Source organism: Hyperolius riggenbachi, chromosome 4 (genome assembly GCF_040937935.1).
Source record: "Hyperolius riggenbachi isolate aHypRig1 chromosome 4, aHypRig1.pri, whole genome shotgun sequence".
NCBI lineage: Eukaryota > Metazoa > Chordata > Amphibia > Anura > Hyperoliidae > Hyperolius > Hyperolius riggenbachi.
Window position 1 is genome coordinate 146113868 of NC_090649.1, and position 23092 is coordinate 146136959.

Here is a 23092-nt window from a genome sequence, read left to right on the forward strand (position 1 = left end):
ACATATAAGAGTAAACGTGTAAATACATCCAAAAATTGTACTATTTCTTTCTGGGTTACATAATTGTAAAACAACCTCTGAACTACAAAGTAATATGTCATATAATAAATTATAACGGGTGGAAATGTTTTTATGCTATTCCATTTTACAAAAGCTAAATAAAAAAATAGATACTTACCTCGGTGCAAGGAAGCCTGTGAATAGTCCAGAGGCTTCCCCGATCTTCATGCTTCCTTCTGTTCCAGAGCCGGCTCCCTCTAAACATCGCTTTCCATGTACAAGCGCGGCCACACTGCACGTGTCCTGGCCACGGGTCCTGTAAGTGTTACTTATGCAGCAAGGTGGGTTTTTTTATGGATACCTTATAATCCAAACTGTACTGCTGTGAATCAGAATCAGCTGTATTTGCCAAATACCCGGAATTGTTTGTGCAGTGGTCATAGTGCAATTAACAGACAGTGAATGACGAACATTGAAGACCAACATGTAGAAGTTAAGGCATGGGTTCAGTGATGCAAGGATACCAGAGGGGTGGATGAGGGAGGCTGAGAGGTTTTGATGGGGAGGGAGCTAGAGTTTAGGAGGATTGCTTTGGAGAAGTAGGTGGAATGCGGCACTAGGCAAGTAACAATTTTTGGTCCACCCTTTATGGCCATCTGGCTTTTTTGGTAATATTTTGGTTGGAGCTAGCATCAACCAGGCCCCTAGTCTCTTTCCAGTCCCTAGGCAACTGCTTAAGCTGCCTTGTGGATGATCCAGCTCTGGGTGTTCCTGCACCAGGAAATTTTGGTGGGCAAGGATGGTTCTGTTGCGGCGTTGTGAAGGGAGAAAGTTGAAAAATGACTGCTGGGGTGGAAGAGGTCATGTGTTATCCTGTTGGCACTGGACCTCAGTCTAGATCTGTGGAGGAGGTCTAGTCTAGTGAAAAGTGTAATATTAGCTTACTGTCAGTTTTAGTAATTCTCAGCTGGTGAAAACCTAAATGGAATAATTTTAATTAGCACTATATTACAAGAAGAATTGTGCAGCATCAGTCTATGTTTATGGCAATATTACACACACACAAACACAATTTATTAACACAGTTTTATTGATTTTAAATGGTATTACGCTATGATATTTCTCTGAGGTAACTGTCAAGCAAGATTTGGAGTGCTGAAATACTCTCTGCATGATATGGGATATCTGGATATCTCCAGCAATAGAAGCACCAGGAACCTGAGGCTTCAAGGCTCCCTGGATATTGTGCATATCTGACCAGTCTAGCAGTGGTCAGAGATATCTGGTGAGTCTATTCACAGAAGGGTGTTTATGGTGAAGGATATCATCATATATGCATTGGTGACAAGAAAAAAGAAGTTATGCGAAGTTGAATACAAATTAACTTCTTTCTACATGGATGTGTGCTTAACTTTGTGATATAGAGACTTTGATAAGGCTTGCCAGGCATGAGTGTAGCGCACTCCGGTGGTGTTTATGTATAATTCTTCAGCTATAGCACTTTGATATATGTTTAACACAAAACATAACAAACCTAAACACAACATGCCATTAACCATGTACATTACATCAGCTTATATACATAAGCTGTTACAGAGTAAAGACAGATAATACAAGTTTTACATTCTATTAGTGCGCACATAGCTGCAATACTGAAAAAGGTCCACAAGATGGTAGTCAAATACATATAATGATGAACTGGTTGAAACTCATTGCATTGGAAGGTTTATTGGGAAGTAAAACCTTCCTATGTTTTCTGACTCGAGTTGCTTACTATTTTCGTGGCAAAGTTTTAGTAATCAGGTTTAGTATCAATGCTTAATAGCTTAGTATAAAAATATAATTTTGCCTACTTAAAATGAACCTGAAGGGAAAAAAATGCCCTTAGAGGACACTTACTTTGGGAGGGGGAAGCCTCTGGATCTCCTCAGCAACCCTGTTCAAGTACTCGGACCCCCGGAAATCTGCCGACAAAGGCTTGTCAACGTCTCATGCAGGAGCAGTCGCAGCTTTCCACTTGAACTCCATAACAATAATTATACAGTGGTAAGCCTGATGCAGGTGCACTAGCGGCTGGCCACCTGGACTCAGGAGGTAAATGCTGAGCCCAATCGAATCCGCTCTACTGCACAGGTGCAAGCTGCAGCTGCCCAGTACAGCGGACCTGATAGGACTTGGCTATTTACGCCGGAGCCCAAGTGGTAAGCCCCTAGTGCACCTGTAAACCATTGTGTGTCTGAAACATGTCAGCAAACATGCTGTGTTGGTTTTATCTGAATTAATAAAGGTTCACATATTTTTTGGACCATTGTGTTGAACCTCAATTTGTTGACATCTGCTGCTCTGGGATTGAGTTACCCAGTTCCTGCACTGATCCTAGCAAGCAAAGGTTGAGCGGATTTCACTTTGAAATGTTGATTGGCTATTGTAGGCTCTATCCACTTTCTATGAATTCCATTCACCCAGTGACCAAGTGTGCCATGCTTGAGAACCTTGCCATTAATAGTCTAAGGGCCAGTGAACACCAAAAAGCGCTAGCGTAATCGCACATTAGCTTGGAGTGTCGCATCGCTGGATCAGTGGGGTTGAGGAGGATGGGGAAGCCTCAGATCTATCCAGAGGCTTCCATCTGGATAGACCTGTAGATCCATGTATATTCAATTCCTTCCAGAGCACCACAGTCTGATCTACACTGGGAATGTTGGCATACAGATGCGGACAATTTATGATGCATACGTTCGTGTTACTCTTGATCTAGAATTAATTTGCACAGAGCCATTACAAAAATAAACAGAGAACAATGAGAGAAATACCTTTAAATTCAACAGCAAATGCCAACATGCAACAAATAAGACAAAAGAAAGTGAAAAGAATCTTTAGCCCCAATTATAAACACAAACAACACAACAAAAGATGAGATATTTGATGTACATAATAGAAGATAGTCTATGTACTGTGTACTCTATGTAAATGTGACATCAGATGACCATACTGAGGTTAAATTTTAGAGATAATGGTGAGTAAAGGGAAGTCCAGCATGAGTGGTGGAATGACAGCTGGCCGTTGAGACTCAGCAAAAGTTTGGAACAAACCATTGGAGTATTATAATGGAGTGAATGATATAAATGGAAGAAACACAATAAATGGAGTACATTATAAGATAGGTTCTATAAATAGGGGAACAAAAGAAGCACTAGAGTATAAGTTAATGTCATGAATGGAGCAATATGAATGACGAAGCACTCTAAAGCAAAGCAAACTATTCCATAATGGAGTCATAGTAATGGAAGCATTACAAAAGGAGGGAAAGGGTACTAAAAGTGTGAGACACTGTAATAAATGTGCAGAGGGAGATACAGGAATGTACCACTCCAACGGAAGCAATCTAATAGGAACAACAATATAATAGGAACATTACGGGGGCAGTAAAATGTGGGTACCACTGTAAAGGGAACACTGTAATGGTAGGATTCATATAATGGGGCCTACAGTAATTATTGATTTATAATGGGGGATCACTATAATGAGAGCAATATAATTGAGAAGCAGGGAAATATTACAGGAAACCTTCAAAACCAGGACACTAGCACTTTACTCTTTTCCAGGTACCCTCCCAACTGTAGCCTTGAAGTACTGAGTGATTTATCTAAACTTTTTAACCACCAGGAATGGAGAGCTAAGTGATACTACTCTGATCAAATCTGCAAGTAATCTGTTATAAACTGTTCTTATATCACCTTGCTTCGACACCAGTAACTTCTTACAGTTACGTCTCACAGACTGTGAGATCACTTGACTCTCCACACAGCAAACAGGATATAGACTTTCTCAGGCTTCTCCAATGTTTCCGTTATTTATTCAAGTCACAGGAAGACAGATAGATACAGTCATCATATCCTAGCTATGCAAATCTTCATGTTGCATTATAAGCTCATGATTAGACTCCCTACTGAAGTCTATCAGGTACCTTCTTCCTACCTACGTTCCACTAAACTACCTATGTACAGCAAACATTATATCAGATTACATAAAGGAATAACATGCTTAGAGGTCCAAGTCGGCCTTGCGAGCTAGTGCAGAAGGAAGAAGCAGAAGTGAGTTCTCCATCGCTCGCTCCAGATTTAATACCGGCTAGGAAAGAGTTAAATATGACATCATCTTCGCCACCCCCTATATCAGTCTATTGGTGGACCCACTCGTGGTGTCATCATACCCGCCTACTCGATTAATAATCAATGAGGCACTTGACCCAGATGCAGGAATGTGAATGTTTAGTAAATATGGCCAATGTTTACTGTTCCTGTCCTGTAAGTGGAGGTCAGAGTAAACCGATGGCCTTCTCTTAGGAACATGTTCTCAGTATCTGCGTGTATCTTCTGCTACACACAGACCCTGAGATGCCTCTGTCTATTTTAAAGGCATACACTGCGGACAAGCCTTTTACATAAAACTCAGGCCAAGTAACTGAGGCCTACTTAAATTATAACAATCCCCCCTAAAACGTCTTGACCCGCAGATCCCAGCGTCTGAACCTCCCAGTACCTGGTTTCTTTCTTGTATGTTTCACTTTTCGATGTTCGTGCTCACACAACTTCTCTGCTCTAGGCGGTTACCCCTGGAAGAGAGAGAGCAAGACCTCTTGGTCTTCCTGTAACCAGGCTCTCTGGGGAAGCCCTACTTCTAAGTCCCTCAACACCACATGCTCAGCATTTGCGTCACTTGCGTATCACTCCCAAACTTGCATGACCACAGAAAAGTGAAACTCGTTTGGTTGTTATAAAACGGAGCAGTGCCAGGTGCCTTCTAAAAGAGCGCCTTTATACAATCAGCTCCTAGGTACTACTAAACCTATACCCGTAACCCTGTATATCCCTTAATTTAAACTATTGGTTCCGGAGATTGTTTATGAGGCACCAATCTCTGGACCAGGTTAATTTATTTTACGTAATTTTAACCCGCAACCTCACCTGGATAATGATGCCTAAAGTTGTCATCCCCATCCAGACGACCAGTGGGTGTAGAAAGAACTTTGGAACTGCAGATGCCCCGTCCGAGTGTCCCTGGAACATCACCGGAACCTTTGTCCACCAGGGCAGACTGGAACTCACCTGCTCATTTTTGTGCTCTACCTCGTTAAGATCACCTGTATCATGGTGAAATCTTACCTCTAACTTAGTGTACTGTTTGTTTAACCTTTGTAACAAAATGTGGTCGTCTTGGATCAAAACCTGTTCCCCTTTGTCCCATGTCGTGTTCTCTTTCAGGACGGGAACTACCCGTGAAGCTTTGAACTTCAGAGTTCTCTTAACAATTTGAGAAACAACGTCATCAAACCTGGATGACAGGATCCATATGGGATCTCCACTCACACAATATGTTCCCCTTGGAAACTCCCCCTTATCGGAACAATTATGAGAATATACCTTGAATGTATCACTAGACCTTATGTTAAAAAACCAAACCTTTCCTTCAGCCACCGGAACTATCGGTTGGGCTTCAGGGTGGATCTTTTGAATGGTAGCCTCGCATTCTGCGTTATTGAGCCTGCAGGCTTCTTCACTAAATTTGGCTTGCCCCGGCCAACGCAGATACTTCTGCAAGAATTGCCCACATGAGGACAACTCTACTTGCTTCACCTCCCCGTCTAGCACCAAAAAAGGTTGACCTCTCAGGTCCTGGTGTAAGACACGGGTTGAGGTGGGAACTAAGGAAGTAGCGGTGCCTAAAGGAATGTTGCACCGTTTCCATTTGTTCACCCAAACATCTCGAAGCTGCCATGCAAAAGATCCTTCTCCAGAAAAATTAATATACCTCCCCTTGTCCAATCTCTCGCTGACAAAATATGTCCCCAGCTGTCCTGATTGGACCTCTTCCCCCCTTATGTCCTGAGGCACAATATGTACCTGAGGTCGGGAAGACTGTACTCTCTGCAATCTTTCGATTAAGAGTACCTCATCACTTACCCAACTATCATGAGGATAAGCTGCTGCATATGGACTGTGTAATATCGTCCCCTGTTGTGACCCGTGTGGTGTGAATGGGGTTCCCTGTGTGGGCTTTCCCTCCCCCGGGACCGCTCTCCCCACCCTCTTTGTCACCTGGAAATGTGGCTTGATCTCGATTTTTACTTCTTGTTTCGAGAACCAACCACCCTCGGCTTTCCAGCCTTTACGTGTGTAAAGTTGTTTCAGAGGCACTCTCTGTTGGTAGCTCCAGAGTGTGATGTTGTCCCCTGCGTCTCTCTGGTAAGAGAATTGACGCCTCCTGCTTGTTCCTCTCCAATCTGGAACCATCTCACTCTGCATAACCAAGACAAGGTACCCCCGAATCACACACTCCACCTTTTGCATGTACCCATTATACTGCAATGTACCTTTTAACAAACCTTTGGATCGGTGCATTGATTCTGGGAGTGTGGCATTCAATAGCAGATTTACACTGCCATTAAATTCCCACTGCCCGCACACTTGACCCTTCAGACCTTTCACCCACATTGTGCCATGAAATTTGCTTTCTCCTGGCACAAGTGCTCTTTTCCTCCGTCCCTGCGTGGTCCATCTGTGCCAAGCGGAGGGAGGTGTGAAAGGATCAGTACCTTTGTCACCCAACATTAACATGCTTGGGCCTTGCACTCTCATTTTCCCCTTATTATACATGAGAATGTCCTCTCTTCGTTCTCCTAGGACGGAATGGCAACCTAGGATCACCATCAGCATGGTACACTTCATTATAAAAGCACCACCCTGGGAAAGAAAAACATTAGCACTTTGCATTATGCTTTGCTCCGACAGTTTTGTTAGTCTCTTTCCGATTTCAGGAATCTCGTGGTTTAGTCTCTTTCCAATTTCAGGAATCTCGTGTTTTAGTCTCTTTCCGATTTCAGGAATCTCGTGTTCCTCCAAGCTTAGATTGGCATCTGGAACCTTTCGCTTATCCGACTGACATCTCCATCTTTGCTGCCAGCACTGCAGCTGTCTCAATTCCATATTGCCAAACACCTGAAATCGAAATACAAACAAATCAATTCTTATTAATGATTTGGGATTCGCCCTGCGGCTTGTACTCTTTACACTTTAAATTGATCAATATATATATCGTAATTGATCTCGTTGCTTTATGGTTCTCCTGAACTCTGTTTACTCTTATTGGTAGATTGGAGTTAAACTTCACCCCCCTACCTCAGTACTATCCTCAGTACTTACCTGTTTAAAATATGCTCCCGCGGACTTCACCTATGGAAGCTCGCTTCACCTTTGGAAGCTCTCACCCCATTGCAGCTCACTCCACATCCCCCCTTATCTGTCCATGCGCGGCCGTCGCATGCACAGATTACGGATGCCACACCTGATGCTGCTTTGCAGGTGAGCCTGCAATGCTCTTACTCATTATCGCATTTACTTATCTAGAACTTCATCGCGATACCAGCTCTGCTAGAAGTTCTGTGTGTTGTACCCTCTGACCAATGTTTGCCGTGCCACCACCTAAACTACCAAAAAAAACTGGCTGCCTCCCTGTAGGAAGGAGCACTTTGCACTTAAACTACACAGGGTGCAGGGCTAAGCATACCAGCGTCACATGCCTGTATGCAGATCCCTGAATGCCCACATGGAAGGTAGTCACATGGCAAACAGCGTACTGATACACTGTCACTCTGTAAACGGCAATTCTATCATCTGTATAATTGCCCCATGAACTGTTGTCAGTCCTTGTTCTTTGTGCTACAATTGATAGGAGCTGGAAAAAACATATTTGACCAATCAGTGGACGAAAAAAAACGCACACAAAACAGCTCCAGCCCAGCATAGACCTCTCAGTCCAGCTCTGGCCCTGTTCACGACAAAAACCGGAAAAAACGTTACCGCTCTGCAGAAGCGGCGACGGAAACCCGAATTGGTCAACTCCCTTTTTTCCAACTCCGGCACCCCCTTTGATGCGCTGTCCCCCTTTCCTTCTATTGGGAACTCATGCTGCACCACCCATTAAGGTGCCTCACTTACAGGAATAATCCCATAAGCAACACAGTACAGACCCATTTCCGATCTGTACTGCTCCGTGTGTCCCTGCACCGAGCTGGGAAACACTTCCTATTCTGACATTCCTGTCCATGGACTCTGGGAAAAACTCTGGGGAAATACGTTGAAACCCGAGACACACAGTAGCATGTCTCTGTATCTCTCCCCCCCCTCCCTTTCAGCTGCTCTGCCGGGAGCCGCAAGCACAGCCTGACGTGACGTGGATCCCCCAGCCCCTCCTCCCCCCTGCCATGACGTGTGGGGGCCATGACTCACGGGGGCGGGCTCTCTCCACTGCCGCCATTTTGAGTCCTGGACTGCCAGCCAAGATGGCTGCTCCCATAGCAGCCTCTCGTTCCTATAGACCTAGGAGAGAGAGCAAACTCAAATAGAACATACATTTTTTTATGCATCGTTACACACAGCATCTATCCACAATGCACAAAAATCAGCCTCAGCATTCCTTCACGTCTCAGCTGTAATCCGAACTGCAATCAGACATACGGATCCCCAGAGACGTAGGAATCTTTCTCACTCTATCACAGACATAACTAAGAACCGCCCGAGCGAGCTATACGACTCCAAACCACTGTAACTGTTTTAACTGTTAACATCCCAGCTAGAACTTCAACACAATACAGACATTGAAAAAACATGTTAGCAGCAGCACCGACTGGAAATGCGAGAAACGTGCAGAACATCTCACAAACAGAAAGACACTCGCTTTCCTCTTCTCTCCCTCTATCCCCTCTCTCCACAACTCATCTGCAGCTTATCTCAGCCATAACTCAGAACTATTACAGCACTATTACTGAGACGCACAACAGACGAGCTGGCTGAACAACATAACAGATGCAGATATTTACAAGCCTGTTAGCAACTCTGACTGGAAACTTGTGGAGGAAAGACAAACAAAAACCTCACCCATTATCTCAGCTGTCCCTATGCGAACTTCCACAGCTACCCAGAGACAAGGGCTGTCCACCCAGCTCCCCGAGAAAAACTTACTTCTAAGTTTTACAACTGTTCTCTCCTGTCTACTCTGCTACCTCTCCCCCCTGTCCAGTGCTAACAGAAGCACCGCTGGCTTATCTCCTGCTGCGGGGGACCCCCCCCCCCTTTTTCCCAGCCTCTGTAGAGACGGGGAGAGAAGAGAAGAGAAAAAAAAAAACCCAATCGACTTCTTTCCAGCAAAAACATGCCTGAGACAAATGCAGAGATAACCACTACGTAAATATACAACAGCCCGCAGCCACCATGCTGCAATTAACACGGAATATACACATTAACACATTATCCTCCTCTCATACAATAAAGATAATGCAACACAAAAACGTAAAACATACTTGCCTGAGCAGAAGACTTCGTAAGCCTGCGAATTCGACCAGCTTTTGGCAACTTTCCACGACACTGAGTGGATCTCTGGAACTACTGAGCGTCAGCTCTGTGTACCCACACTGGCTCAGCGGGTCACTCTCCAGCGGCAGCTGCCAGCCGGCCTCGGAGCTTCCAGACACCTGTGATCCGGTTTTGGCTAGGACTGATGTGCACTGTCAGTCTAAGTTTAACATCCACGAGTGTCGCCGCTGGTTCTCTCGAATTGCAGCTGTGTGCTTGGCTCCCACACACTACTCACACCAGCTTATCAGTCTCAGCGTGATAAGCTTTACAGTCCGTGTCCGTCTATTCCGCTTGTTTTGCTGTGGAATATCTTGAAACCATTTTCCGTCGGCCCCGGCCCCGTCTGCCTGTATAGTTAGGCAGGGAAGGATTTCAGGCACCACTGTTATAAACTGTTCTTATATCACCTTGCTTCGACACCAGTAACTTCTTACAGTTACGTCTCACAGACTGTGAGATCACTTGACTCTCCACACAGCAAACAGGATATAGACTTTCTCAGGCTTCTCCAATGTTTCCGTTATTTATTCAAGTCACAGGAAGACAGATAGATACAGTCATCATATCCTAGCTATGCAAATCTTCATGTTGCATTATAAGCTCATGATTAGACTCCCTACTGAAGTCTATCAGGTAAACTACCTATGTACAGCAAACATTATATCAGATTACATAAAGGAATAACATGCTTAGAGGTCCAAGTCGGCCTTGCGAGCTAGTGCAGAAGGAAGAAGCAGAAGTGAGTTCTCCATCGCTCGCTCCAGATTTAATACCGGCTAGGAAAGAGTTAAATATGACATCATCTTCGCCACCCCCTATATCAGTCTATTGGTGGACCCACTCGTGGTGTCATCATACCCGCCTACTCGATTAATAATCAATGAGGCACTTGACCCAGATGCAGGAATGTGAATGTTTAGTAAATATGGCCAATGTTTACTGTTCCTGTCCTGTAAGTGGAGGTCAGAGTAAACCGATGTCCTTCTCTTAGGAACATGTTCTCAGTATCTGCGTGTATCTTCTGCTACACACAGACCCTGAGATGCCTCTGTCTATTTTAAAGGCATACACTGCGGACAAGCCTTTTACATAAAACTCAGGCCAAGTAACTGAGGCCTACTTAAATTATAACATAATCTACAGCACGACATGCCACATTCTTCATGATTTCAATCAATTTTTTTCAGAAACTGGTCAGACTGCATGTAAAATCTTGATTGATCTGGGGGCAGAAGAGGAGCAGTGGTAGATCAACAGCCCATAGTGTTGCACTGCATCGCACAATTCAACGCTGCAGTTCGATAGATTTTCAATAGATTTCATGCTGAAACCAATTCAAAATCTATGTGTATTGTGTAAAAGGATTCAATCTCTCTCTGATAAGATACAGATCAGAGAGGTATCGACCTCTTTGCCACATTCAGTGGCCAACTATATGTGAAAAACAAAATGCAAAGGAGAGAACCCAGAGCCCAATATAGTGCAGTATGTTGAAAAAGATGTATATCAAATGTACAACAAAGAGTACTCACAAACGTGGGTAACCAGCAAGGCAACCACTGTATAAGCAGATGGGGAAAGAAACCTGTCCACACTCAGAGTAAAAAGTTGCTCTCTGTAGCAGGAAAAAGTAGCAGACGCACCCCTCCACCAAGGGTGGATAATACTATGTCACGTGAATGGGAAACAGGTGCCAATGCAGGATAAAATTCATTAAAAACAGTTTAAATGGGAGGTAGTGGTGGACTTACCTCCAGGTAGTAACACACTGGGGGCCATATGCAATTAACTTTTTCTCCTAAGTTAGGTGATATTTTTAAACTTGTCAATAAAATGCTTTTTAATGCTCAAAATTATTTTTCAGTACTTTTTCAAATGAAAAGTACCAGACAGTTAATCTAAATAGAAGATTAAAAATTATCTCCAAGGAGAAAACTCAGGAGAAAAATTGAATTGCATATAGGCCTGGATGTTTGAAATTTTTTTTTTAAATCTCTTTATTGTTCACAATCACAAAAATACAGGTTAAAACTCCAAAGTGATGCATTTTGTGGCACAACCCACTTCCTCAGGCAATATTGTGGAGTGTCTGTCAATCTAAGAAATACAGTTTGGTGAATCTGTGTGTGTAAAAAAAATCAAATCCAAGCACCTTCTACATTTATCAGGCTATCTTACAATACAGTAGGTAAGTCTTCCATTTATGCACATTACTAATCTTGAATGGTAAAACACCAGTTGCAGGAAGCCATACTGCAACTGTAATGTTATCCTGATTAATTATCGTCTGTTTATGTAGCTTTTGTGGGAGACATATTTGCTAGAATTACTTTACCTTATGAAATAACGAGTGACATGTTACATTTCAGAGACCTCTGTTTTGTGTCTGTGTGACAAGCAAGTTCATTTGAAATATGTGTTGAAAAATGCTGTCTGTCAAGGGAATGCATCTTGTTATTTAGTTCTTGGAAAGATATCCCTTTGTGGCTCACACAAGGCGTGCAATATAAACAAGTATAACAATTAGAACTACCTCAGTGATGTAATGGGCCTCAAAAGTGCAGACACACATTTAGGCCTGGTGCACATCAGAGGAGTTTTTCTGAGCGTTTTGAGTTTTTAAATCTGCTGCTAATGTTATGCTATGTGTCTGTGCACACTGGAGCAATGAGGTTTTGTAAAAAAAAACCATAGCATTACATTGGGAAGAGCTTTTGAAACCTCTAAAAGCTCTTCCCAATGTAATGCTATGGTTTTTTTTTACAAAACCTCATTGCTCCAGTGTGCACAGACACATAGGATAACATTAGCAGCAGATTTAAAAACTCAAAACGGTCAGAAAAACTCCTCTGGTGTGCCCCAGGCCTTAGGGCTGGTGCACACCAAAACCCGCTAGCAGATCCGCAAAATGCTAGCAGATTTTTAAACGCTTTTTTTTATTTTTATGAGGCGTTTTGCTAGCGTTTTGCGGATTGCTGCTGCGGTTTTCAGTATAGTAGATTTCATATATTGTCACAGTAAAGCTGTTACTGAACAGCTTCTGTAACAAAAACACCTGCAAAACCGCTCTGAACAGGCGTTTTTCAGAGCGGTTTGCGTTTTTCCTATACTTAACATTGAGGCAGAAACGCATCCGAAATCCAAAAAATGCCTCACCCAGGCATTTTTCGTTTCTGCAAAACGCCTGCCGCTCTGGTGTGCACCACCCCATTGAGATACATTGACCAAGCAGATCCGCAGCCGCAAGCGGATCTGAAAACGCCCAAAAAGCCGCACGGTGTGCACCAGCCCTTAGAGAGAGAAGTGAATTTGTGGTTAATAAAACAAAAAAATTCAGTTACACTACTTTCACAATCAGTGTACTCACCTATTACACCCAGATAGGACATTGTATATGTGCTAGGAAAGGTATCTAGATAAAGTATCTCACAAAAAGCAAGTACACCTCCCAAATGTTTCTAATTACCGTATATTCCGGTGTATAAGACGACTGGGCGTATAAGACGACCCCACAACTTTTCAAGTTAATATATAGAGTTTGGGATATACTCGCTGTATAAGACTACCCCTCTTCCAACGCACACTAAATACAAAAAAAAACCATAAATTGGTGTTATGTATGAACAGATACTGGTGCTGTACTGTATGTGGTACCCAGCATATAACCGTATATAGGTGATTGACTGGTTGGATTGGTCAACTCTCCCTAAGTGGATTGGTCATCTCTCCTTGCCTCCGTTTATCAGAGCGGTATGGAAGCATAGACCGCACTGTGCCCATAAAACACGCCTCTTTCACCCTTCTGGCCCAACCTTCTATCCTATTTACCTCCTTCTCTGCCTCTAGATCTCGCGCATGTGCGCCTGCGCCACTTCACTACAGTCCTCCGCAGTGAGATCTGAGAGGCGGTAACAGGATAGGGCGTATCACCCGGCATCATTGACACCCGGTGTATAAGACGACCCCCGACTTTTCAGAAGATTTTTAAGGGTTAAAAAGTAGTCTTCATGTAATAACACTGAAGATATGACACTTTGATACAAAGTAAAGTAGTCAGTGTACAGCTGGTATAATAATGTAAGTTTGCTGTTCCATCAAAATAACTCAACACACAGCCAATAATGTCTAAACTGTTGGCAACAAAAGTGAGCACACCCTTAAAATGAACCTGAGGTGTTAATAAACTGGTAAGATAAACAATTGAATCTATCGTCCTACTCCTAAAAATTACTTTTTTAGACATCTCATGGTTTTATTTTCTGTTTACCGTATATACTTGCATATAAGCCGACCCACATATAAGCCGAGGTACCCACTTTTCCCTCAGGCACCAGGAAAAAGTGATTGACTTGTGTATAAGCCCCATACCCGGGAGCCATATCTGCTCCCGGTACAAGTCATCCCCTCTCCCCGTAGCCATAGTAAACCAAGGATGATACAGCTGTGTCTCAAGATGCCACTTGATGGGGCCATAGATATATGAGACACAGCAAGACTCCCTGATCATTGCCATACAGAAAGACTCCCTGATCATTGCACTGCTGGCACGTTGCTTGCATGCTCCGCTCCACAAGCCAGGGGACACAGATAGTCTTGAGCAGCGCACTCTGCACACCAGGTTGCAGGGGATGGGGGCGGACAGCAAGGAGCCAGCTGGCAAGAGCAGGATCACTAGTGCACATTCCTTACACTCCTCTGCCAGTAACAAAACCTGCTCCACCATCTGTTCTGCTCCACTGACTCGCATATAAGCCGAGGGGGTAACTTTTCAGCACATTTTTATGCTGAAAAATTAGGCTTATATGTGAGTTTATAAGGTAAACATGTACTAAGTAGATTTAATGTTTTATTATCTCTGCTCAGTTGCAGTGTCTTAAGCATCCCAAAGTGAAAACACATGAACTATTGACCTTTCTATCTATCCTTTGCACTCAGAAGCCCAGTTATCTGCTTAGCAAAGTGTTTTATCACTAAGGAATAGCCCAACTGGGTCCCGCCTGGAGAAAAACTGCCAGATGTATAGCTGGATATTAACTCTTTCAGGCAAGGAAAAACAAAAAACAGCACAGCATAGGTGTCCCTGTTCTTGCCACTGTATATACACGTCTATCTCATCACATCACATGCCATCTCAGGTGCACTTTAAGTGAAGAAAGTCAAAAGTGTGCCCGAAGTGTCAATATTTTGTGTTCCCACAATTATTTTGCAGCTCTGCCTTAACTGCCTTGGGCATGGAAGTCACTAGATCTTCACAGGTTGCTAATGGAATCCTCCTCCATGATGAAGCTGGTGGATGTTAGAAATCTTGCACCTTCCATTTGAGGATACCCCACAGATGCTCAATAGGGTTAAGATCTGCAGTATCTGGTTGTGGATAGGCACACCTTGCCGTGGATGTTGGGTGCTTAGCCTTGATGCAGAAGCAACAGCAATTCTAGTTCGGCTGGCACACCAGTATTAATAATCAAGCAATTTTATTGTATGCACAACATGACAATTGTTTCGGGTCCACGGCGGGTCCCCTTCATCAGATAAAGTGCAGACATACAAGTGATGCAGGGTACAAACGCAGACATGCAGTGATACAGTGCAGACATACAAGTGATACCCTGCATCACTTGTATGTCTGCACTTTATCTAATGAAGGGGACCCGCCGTGGCCCCGAAACAATTGTCATGTTGTGCATACCATAAAACTGCTTGATTATTAATACTGGTGTGCCAGCCAAACTAGAATTAGGGTTAAGATCTGGATACATACTTGGCCAGTCCAGCACCTTTTGCCATCAGTTTATTGTTATGTTGGAATAAAATGTGAGAAGCGTACTCACTTTTGTGATATACCGTATACACTCTGAATAGACTCATGTCAAGTCAGTATTCTCAATAAGTTACCCTTTCTCCTACCTTACCTTTCTCCTACCTTTCTCCTTACTTGAATAGAGTATAAAGATCTGGCAGAAGTCAGATCTCCTGAGCACTTGGAGCCTTTCTTTGCGATATGTTAAAGTCACAGATCAGACAAACTCACTTATAAAAGTGCATTTATGTCATGCCATATAGGAGCCCTTCAGCCCAATTATGTCTTCTACTGTAAACACCAGCTGAACAGGCTTGCATGGAAAATAATACCGGTATTTTACTGCAACATAACCTATCCTTAACTGCTCCCCCCACGCCTAACCCTTAAATACACCCCCCTCTCGCCTAACCTTAACCGCCTCCCCTTATACACCTAACATTTAAAAAACTTTACACACACCTACCTTTACCCACACATACCTAACCCTTAAAAACACCCCCTTCCACGTATAACCTTTTTTTATCTCTTTCAGCCCCTTACCCACTCCTAGGAGTTCTGGTTCACCCAGACCTTGCTGGGCCATCTGTAACTCATCTTTGTGTGAGAGAAATCCAGCCCTTCCCTTTTCAAACAGACATTAGGTGACACTCATCATTGTGTGAGAAAAAAAACAGTTCTTCCCTTTTCTAAAGCTACATACTGTCATTAGATGACAGCTAGACATGAAATGCAGTATCCGAGCTCCAGGTTTTCCTCCACAAAACTACTGTAATTGCATGCTTACTAAAGGTACATACACACGTCTGATATTTCTGAACAACTTGTCATTCAAAACAGTTGTTTGAACAACAGTTTGGCGTGTGTACAAACGATCATTAGACTGATAGCAGCAGTTTTGACTGATCCGCTTGGCGGATCCGTGAACTAACTGTCGTTCAAATGATAGTTAGGTCCGCACATGTGTACAAACAACTTGTTGTTTGAAAGTCTATTAGTTTCATACTAATAGACTTTCAAACAAGTCGTTTGATCAGTCATTTGCTCTAGTCCATTGTTCTATCCAGTGCTGGGCGTAATGGAAAAAACTACGCTTACGGATCATTAAGCGTAATTTTACGCTATTACGCATTACGGAATTACGCTTACGGCGTAGACATTCATTTACGGTACATGTCTGTAATTACGCATAGCCCTTACGCAATTACGCGTAAGAATACCGTAATGCAGGTTGTTACGTTATTGCCTTACGCGTAATTTCCTACTAGCAATTAATGCGTAAGGTCATGCTGCCAAGCGGAAAAGTTGACGCATGGATCAATGTTAGGTAGCCGCCGACTTTAAGGGTTAATAGCAAAGCCCCCTTAATTGCTTAGAGCCTCAAATTTGGAGAATATATTAAGGAGATCAGAAGGAATAAGAGGAAAAATTTTTTTTCAAAAAGACCTTATAGTTTTTGAGAAAATCGATGTTAAAGTTTCAAATCAGAAGGAACCCCATTGGTCTGCTAAGCACCAATGGGGCTCCTTGGAGCCCAAATACAAAGATGCTTTAGAGAGCTCTGAGCTATATAGCTCAGAGCTCTGTGGTCCATTCAGGACGCTAAGTCCCGCCGGCTCTCGCTGCCCTCCCCGCCTCTAACACATGTCAACTATATACATGCTGGCACCCATGGGTGCCAGCATGTATATGGGTGACAGGTGTGGGCAGAGTGGACGGCGGGAGCCGGCGGGGACTTAGCGTTAGTGTATGCGGCGGCCGGCGGGTGAGCGGCGAGTGACGTCGGGTGCGGTGGAGTTACAAAGTAACAAAGTTGTTACATTGTAACAACTTTGTTACATTGTAACTGATTAGCCAATTTCCGAAGATATTGGGAACTGGCTTTTAAAGGGACAGGTAAGTATTAATGGTTAATTAAGAATATTAAAGGACTTTTTTCGTGGTTATGTTTTTTGTTCAATTAAAATACTTTTTCTAAGTGTTTGTGTGTTTATTTACTTTTAACTCTTAAAGGAATTGGGTAAGGGGTACAAGTACCCCTATACTCATTTCTCCTGGGAGGGGGGGTGGGCATCTGGGGGACCCCTTTTTAAAGGGGACTCCCAGATGCCACCATGAACCCCCCCCCTCCCAGGAAATCGCGGCCTCCACCTCCACCGCCCATCGGAGGTGGAGAAGAGCCCCTTGTCCTTGGATTGGACAAGGGCTTGGAGGGGGAGGGGAAAGCTTGGCTGCCCCTCCCCTTCCGAGACCCCCCAATCCATGGACCATGCGGGCTGGTATAGTCAGGGTGCGGAGCCCCACGCGGCCGGTGCTCCGCATTCTGGCTATCCCAGTCTGCATGGGGGACAAGGGGTTAAAGAGGTCTGGGAGGGGGGACCCCACGTCGTTTTTTTTTTAATATTTCCCACTCTCAGAACGAAGTAAGTAAAACTCGTCCCACTTGGGGGAATCTATGAAAATAAAACACTATTGTTACCTGTGCACAAAAAACTGACATTTTCCGCATTTAAAAGACATTTTTGCCCTTGAAACTTAAAAATCGATTTTCTCAAAAACTATAAGGTCTTTTTGAAAAAAAAATTTTTCCTCTTATTCCCACTGATCCCCTTAATATACCCTGGGAATTTGGTGTTCCTACATTTTAAGCAGGCTTTGCTATTAACCGTTAAAGTCGGCGGGTTTTTAAATGTATATATTTTTCCTTTGAAACTTTAACATCGATTTTCTCAAAAACTATAAGGTCTTTTTGAAAAAAATTATTTTCCTCTTATTCCTTCTGATCTCAATATTAATATATTCTCCAAATTTGAGGCTCTCAGCTCTTAAGGGGGCTTTGCTATTAACCCTTAAAGTCGGCGGCTTTTTTATATTATACGGGAGCGTAATATTACGCGATTACGGCAGACTGTGTAATTTCAATAGGAGTTTACTGTCTTACGCGTAATTTGTTACGCATAATAACGTAACCTACGGTCTACGCGTAATTAATTACGCGTAATACCGTAACCTTACACGTAACGCTTACGGTGCATTTGTAGTGAATTACGATGCGTAATTACGCTAATGCGTAATTTCGGCCCAGCACTGGTTCTATCCATTGTTAAGTCCATTGACCAGTCAAACGACATGTAAATTAGCATTTCAAACATTTTGTCGTCTGTGTGTACATGGAGTCTGAACGACTACTTTTTTGAATGACAAGTCGTTCAAACCAGACATTTCGGGCATAAAATCAGACGTGTGTATGCACCTTAAAGGGAACCTTAACTGAACGGGGGTAAAGAGTTTCACTTACCTGGGGCTATTACCAGCCCCCTGCAGCAGTCCTGTGCCCTCGGAGCCGCTCTGGAATCCTCCGGTCCCCCGCTGTCACTTAGTTTCGTTTTTGCCAACTCACCAGTCGGCCGGCCGCCATGCGTATTATTGGATGCATTCCCTACTGCAATTAGCGCTGTTCCGGACCGCAACGCGTACAAAACTACGCGTTGCTGCATTCCGCACGCGTAGATATTGTACGTGTTGCGGTCCGCAACAGTGCTAATTGCAGTACGGAATGCATCCAATAATACGCATGGCGGCCGGCCGACTGGTGAGTTGTCAAAAACGAAACTAAGTGACAGCAGGGGACCGGAGGATTCCAGAGCGGCTCCGAGGGCACAGGACTGCTGCAGGGAGCTGGTAATAGCCCCAGGTAAGTGAAACTCTTTACCCCCCGTTCAGTTAAGGTTCCCTGCTCAACTTATGGCAGCCGGGCACATTGTTTTACATGAAGAAGGAAGGGAGCGCATTTAATCACGCTAACTTCTTCTCCTCGAATATTGCCAATTTCTGTGGGTGTTTTGGTGCTATAACAGACATGCAATTTTTACCAAAAAATGCTTACATGACATGTTTTTAGCAAGCTCAAAGATAAACACCACTTTCTTTCAAAATTAAATATGTAACATTTGTCAGTTCATTTAAGGCATTTTTCTATTTTGATCTAATTAAAGCTAATGTAAATTGAAATAATAAAAAAAAAAACAGTACTTACCTATGGAGAAGGAAGGCTCTGGGTCCTACAGAGCCTTCCCGTTCCGCTCACTGTCCTCTCGTTCCAGCTCTTTCACCTCATGCCAATCTGCTACCCCGGGAGGCTCCGGAAGCCCAAGTGCTCTCGAAGATGGGTGGATCCGTACTGCACCTGCATTAGTGGGAGAGAGAGTGCACTCGTGCAGCACAGTACAGAGCTGCCCGACTTGGGAGGACTCCGGCTCCCGAAGACGTCCGAAGCCGATCGGTCTGTTACTACTAAAGTGGGTGACAACGCTGGAATGCAGGGATCAGGAGAGCAATGGGAAGGCTCTATAGGATGCAGAGCCTTTCCTTTCCATAGGTAAGTATCTGTTTTTTTTTTTTTTTTTTTTTTTTAGTTCAGTTGACATTCACTTTAAAATTACTTTTTGAATTTCACATACAGTATGTACAGCCCTGGTACTTTTGCTTCTATTTTCCTTTGCTGTGCAGAACATTCCCTAATTCCCATCTTACATAAATTTGCTGCAGAAAAATACAAATTAATTTGTGTGTGATATATCTTACACTATCTTCTGGTTTATTGAGACCAGCCTGGGGAACTCAAAATCTAAAAGGATGTTTGATGATGAAACCTACCGTCCGCAAGTTGTCTCAAAAGCTTGTTAGCCAAAAGCTATTTAACCAGCTTATTCCTGCTATATCTAAAGGGAACAGAGAAATGCTTTTTCTGCTCACACTTACAAAATTTGCACTTCACAAACCATTATGACAGAAAGACACACCCTTGCATTTCCTATTAGGAAGTCAAGGATGGGCAGTTATATTTCTGAGTGGGGCTGGGAATGCTAATGGACTGATGATGACAATCCACATGGGACTGTAAATATCTGATGGCAAAGGAAAAATGCATTACTATCACTGATGTGTGTATGTAGAACACTGCATAGAAATACTGGGATGTTAGTTCTACGGACCTTCTTGGTCTGATTTACTTAGCTTGTACCTCTGTACTGCTTGAGACAAGCATCAGGAGCCATACTGAACTACAAGGCTTCACAGCATCGGGCTGCAATAGAGATAGGAGGAGCGTGGACTGTACGCCGGCCGCTAGAGCATGTATAGTACGCCCTTTCACTGGACTTCTCTGCAGGACAGTACAGGAGGGATGGGGAGAAGGAGAGAAGCAGACCCCTCTATCCCCCCGGACCCCAGATATTGTTATGTCCCTGCCTCACACACAGAGAAGAGAAAGATGATTTCTGATAACATTTAATTCCAATTTGCGCATATTTACAAAGAATGTTATTTTTTGGGGGGTAGTAACAAAGTTAGTTTATTATAAAAAATATTAAAAATTAGCGGAATTCACTATTTTTTGTGGAAGTTTGCTATTATGCGGAGACAGCATTTCTGATTGGCAACCGCGGTAAACTTCTGCACCCTCTGATTGGCCTAATACATTCACAATCTTCCAACGGGCCTAAATATTACAGCGATAATGTGATTTCCGTGGAAGAATTCTGCATTCTCAGACTGGTCTAAATGATTGGTGTAAAATTTCCGAGTTGCAGTAATGCGGTGTTACTGCAGAATTCCAACTTCCACATGCTGATTTCAGCATACCGATTTCAGCCACAGTAAGGACATTTCTGATTGGAAATGCAGAAATCGGCATTCCGCTGATATTTGCCGACCATCCCTAATGCTGAATGAGGCAGCTCTGTGTTGCATTCATAGGGCTTGATTCACAAAGCTGTGCAAACTGTTTAGCACGGGTGTGCTATCGCAGCAAATTGCGCGCGCAAAAGTCTGCGAACGGCACTTCACGTTCTAACTGTTTGCACAGCTTTGTGAATCAAGCCCCTAATGTGAGAACGCACTACTAAGCAGCACATTAGTGTGTCCATTAGACAGTGCTATCTATGCATGACTGATGTCCCTTCATGTCACACACTGATACGCTTTGCTGAAATCTGATCAGCAATACAGCAGTGTGCTCAGGCCCTTGTTAGATGGGATGGAGTTTCCATACCTCCTTTGAAGAAAGTGATGTCACTAAGAGGAGTGACCAGTGATATCAGTTTCAATATGTTCACACACAGCATGTACTGTACTGGGCTATTAGGCAACGGTGCTTCAGTCTGTTTACCGCAGTCCAATCTGATGTAAACATCTGCCCCATAACAGACACATTTGCAGCAGAATCTGCAGATAACTGGAAGACTGTATACCAGAGAATAGCTATGAAGAAACTGTTGTCTGGGTATTTTTTAAGCACCATCAGTAATGGTGTGGACACATATCCAATTTTATTGGCTAATGATTCTGCAAGTTTACCACTTCCCTGTACTATGTCGGCCAACAGATTTGTGTAGGTAACCTCTCATGCTACATGGATGTCGTAAAACTGGCTAATGTGTATGGACCCTTAATCAAGCAGCTTAAAGGGTTATTTAATTATTAAAAAAAAGCAGTTTAACTTACCTGGGGCTTCTTGCAGCCCCCATGCAGACATCTTGTGCCCACACAGTCCTTTTGCATCCGTCCAGCCAGCAGCGAGACCCCCGCAAAGCCCCGAGCCGCACACACCCTGCTCGTGCTTCTGTTGCTGGGAGCGTTCTGCACATGCGCAGTAGTGTTTCTCCTGTACTCTGCATGCGCAGAATACTGTTGACCAGCATGGAACCACCGCCAGGTCCCATAGCTTACGCAACACCTTCAGCGGCGCCAAAATGACCGCCATGGGACCACCACACAGTCCCATGGCATAAGCGACACCTCCTGCGGCGCCAAAACGACTGCCATGGGACCACCGCTATGTCCCATGGCGTAAGCGACACCTCCTGCGGCGCCAAAATGACCGCCATGGGACCACCGCTAGGTCCCATGGCTTAAGCGACACCTACTGCTGCAAGAAAGAAAAAAAATGACCGGGGAACAGTCACTAGGCCCCATGGGCTACCATTTTAGCATAAACAAGGTTTCATTTGCGATTACTTAAATTTTTCCGCCGGAATGCGAAATTCCGCGGAAATGTAATGGCGATGGAATTTAGCGCTGGCGGAATTCCACAATTCTGGCGGAACGGAATTTGCTCATTCCGATCATCACTACCAGTTGCCTGACTCTCCTGCTGATCTTGTGTCTCTAATACTTTAAGCCACAGCCCCTGAACAAGCATGCAGATCAGGTGCTCTGACTGAAGTCAGACTGGATTAGCTGCATGCTTGTTTCAGGTCTGTGATTCAGCCACTACTGTAGCCAAAGAGATCAGCAGGACTGCCAGGCAACTGGTATTGTATAAAATGAAATCTCTTTATCTCTCTCAGTTTAGGTTCCTTTTAAGACAAAAGTAAAAACAAGCTCTATACAGAAAAACACTATTTTTTAAATGTGAATAAGTGCTGAAAAAGATAATTTTAAGATATCATTTTCTATATAATGATATATATTTTAAGTATAATGTTGTATATTATTCAGCATACCCAATTTTTTGTATGCTAATTATCATTGTTTCAGCTACAGAAACATTTCCTATATCTATTGTAGAGTTTAGGGGTTCACAGGAACTACTGCTAGCACGAAGGAGACAGTAGACGTATCAGAAAGTCCAGTTTATTTAAGCCAAGACAAAACAGAAATAGGCTCTTCTCCAGCAAAAGACAGTAACACAGGCAAATCAAAACAGCTTACTTCAGCTTTATAGGAAACTTCAGAGTCCTTGGTCTCTGAACTTATAGTCGAGAAAACAGTCCAGTTTTGAAAAAATAACGGATAAATCCAATATTAGGAACTCACCTGCTGGATCCAGCGATGCAGCCGCCTTTGCCGTGAGCCCAATGGTTTCTGACACATCCTG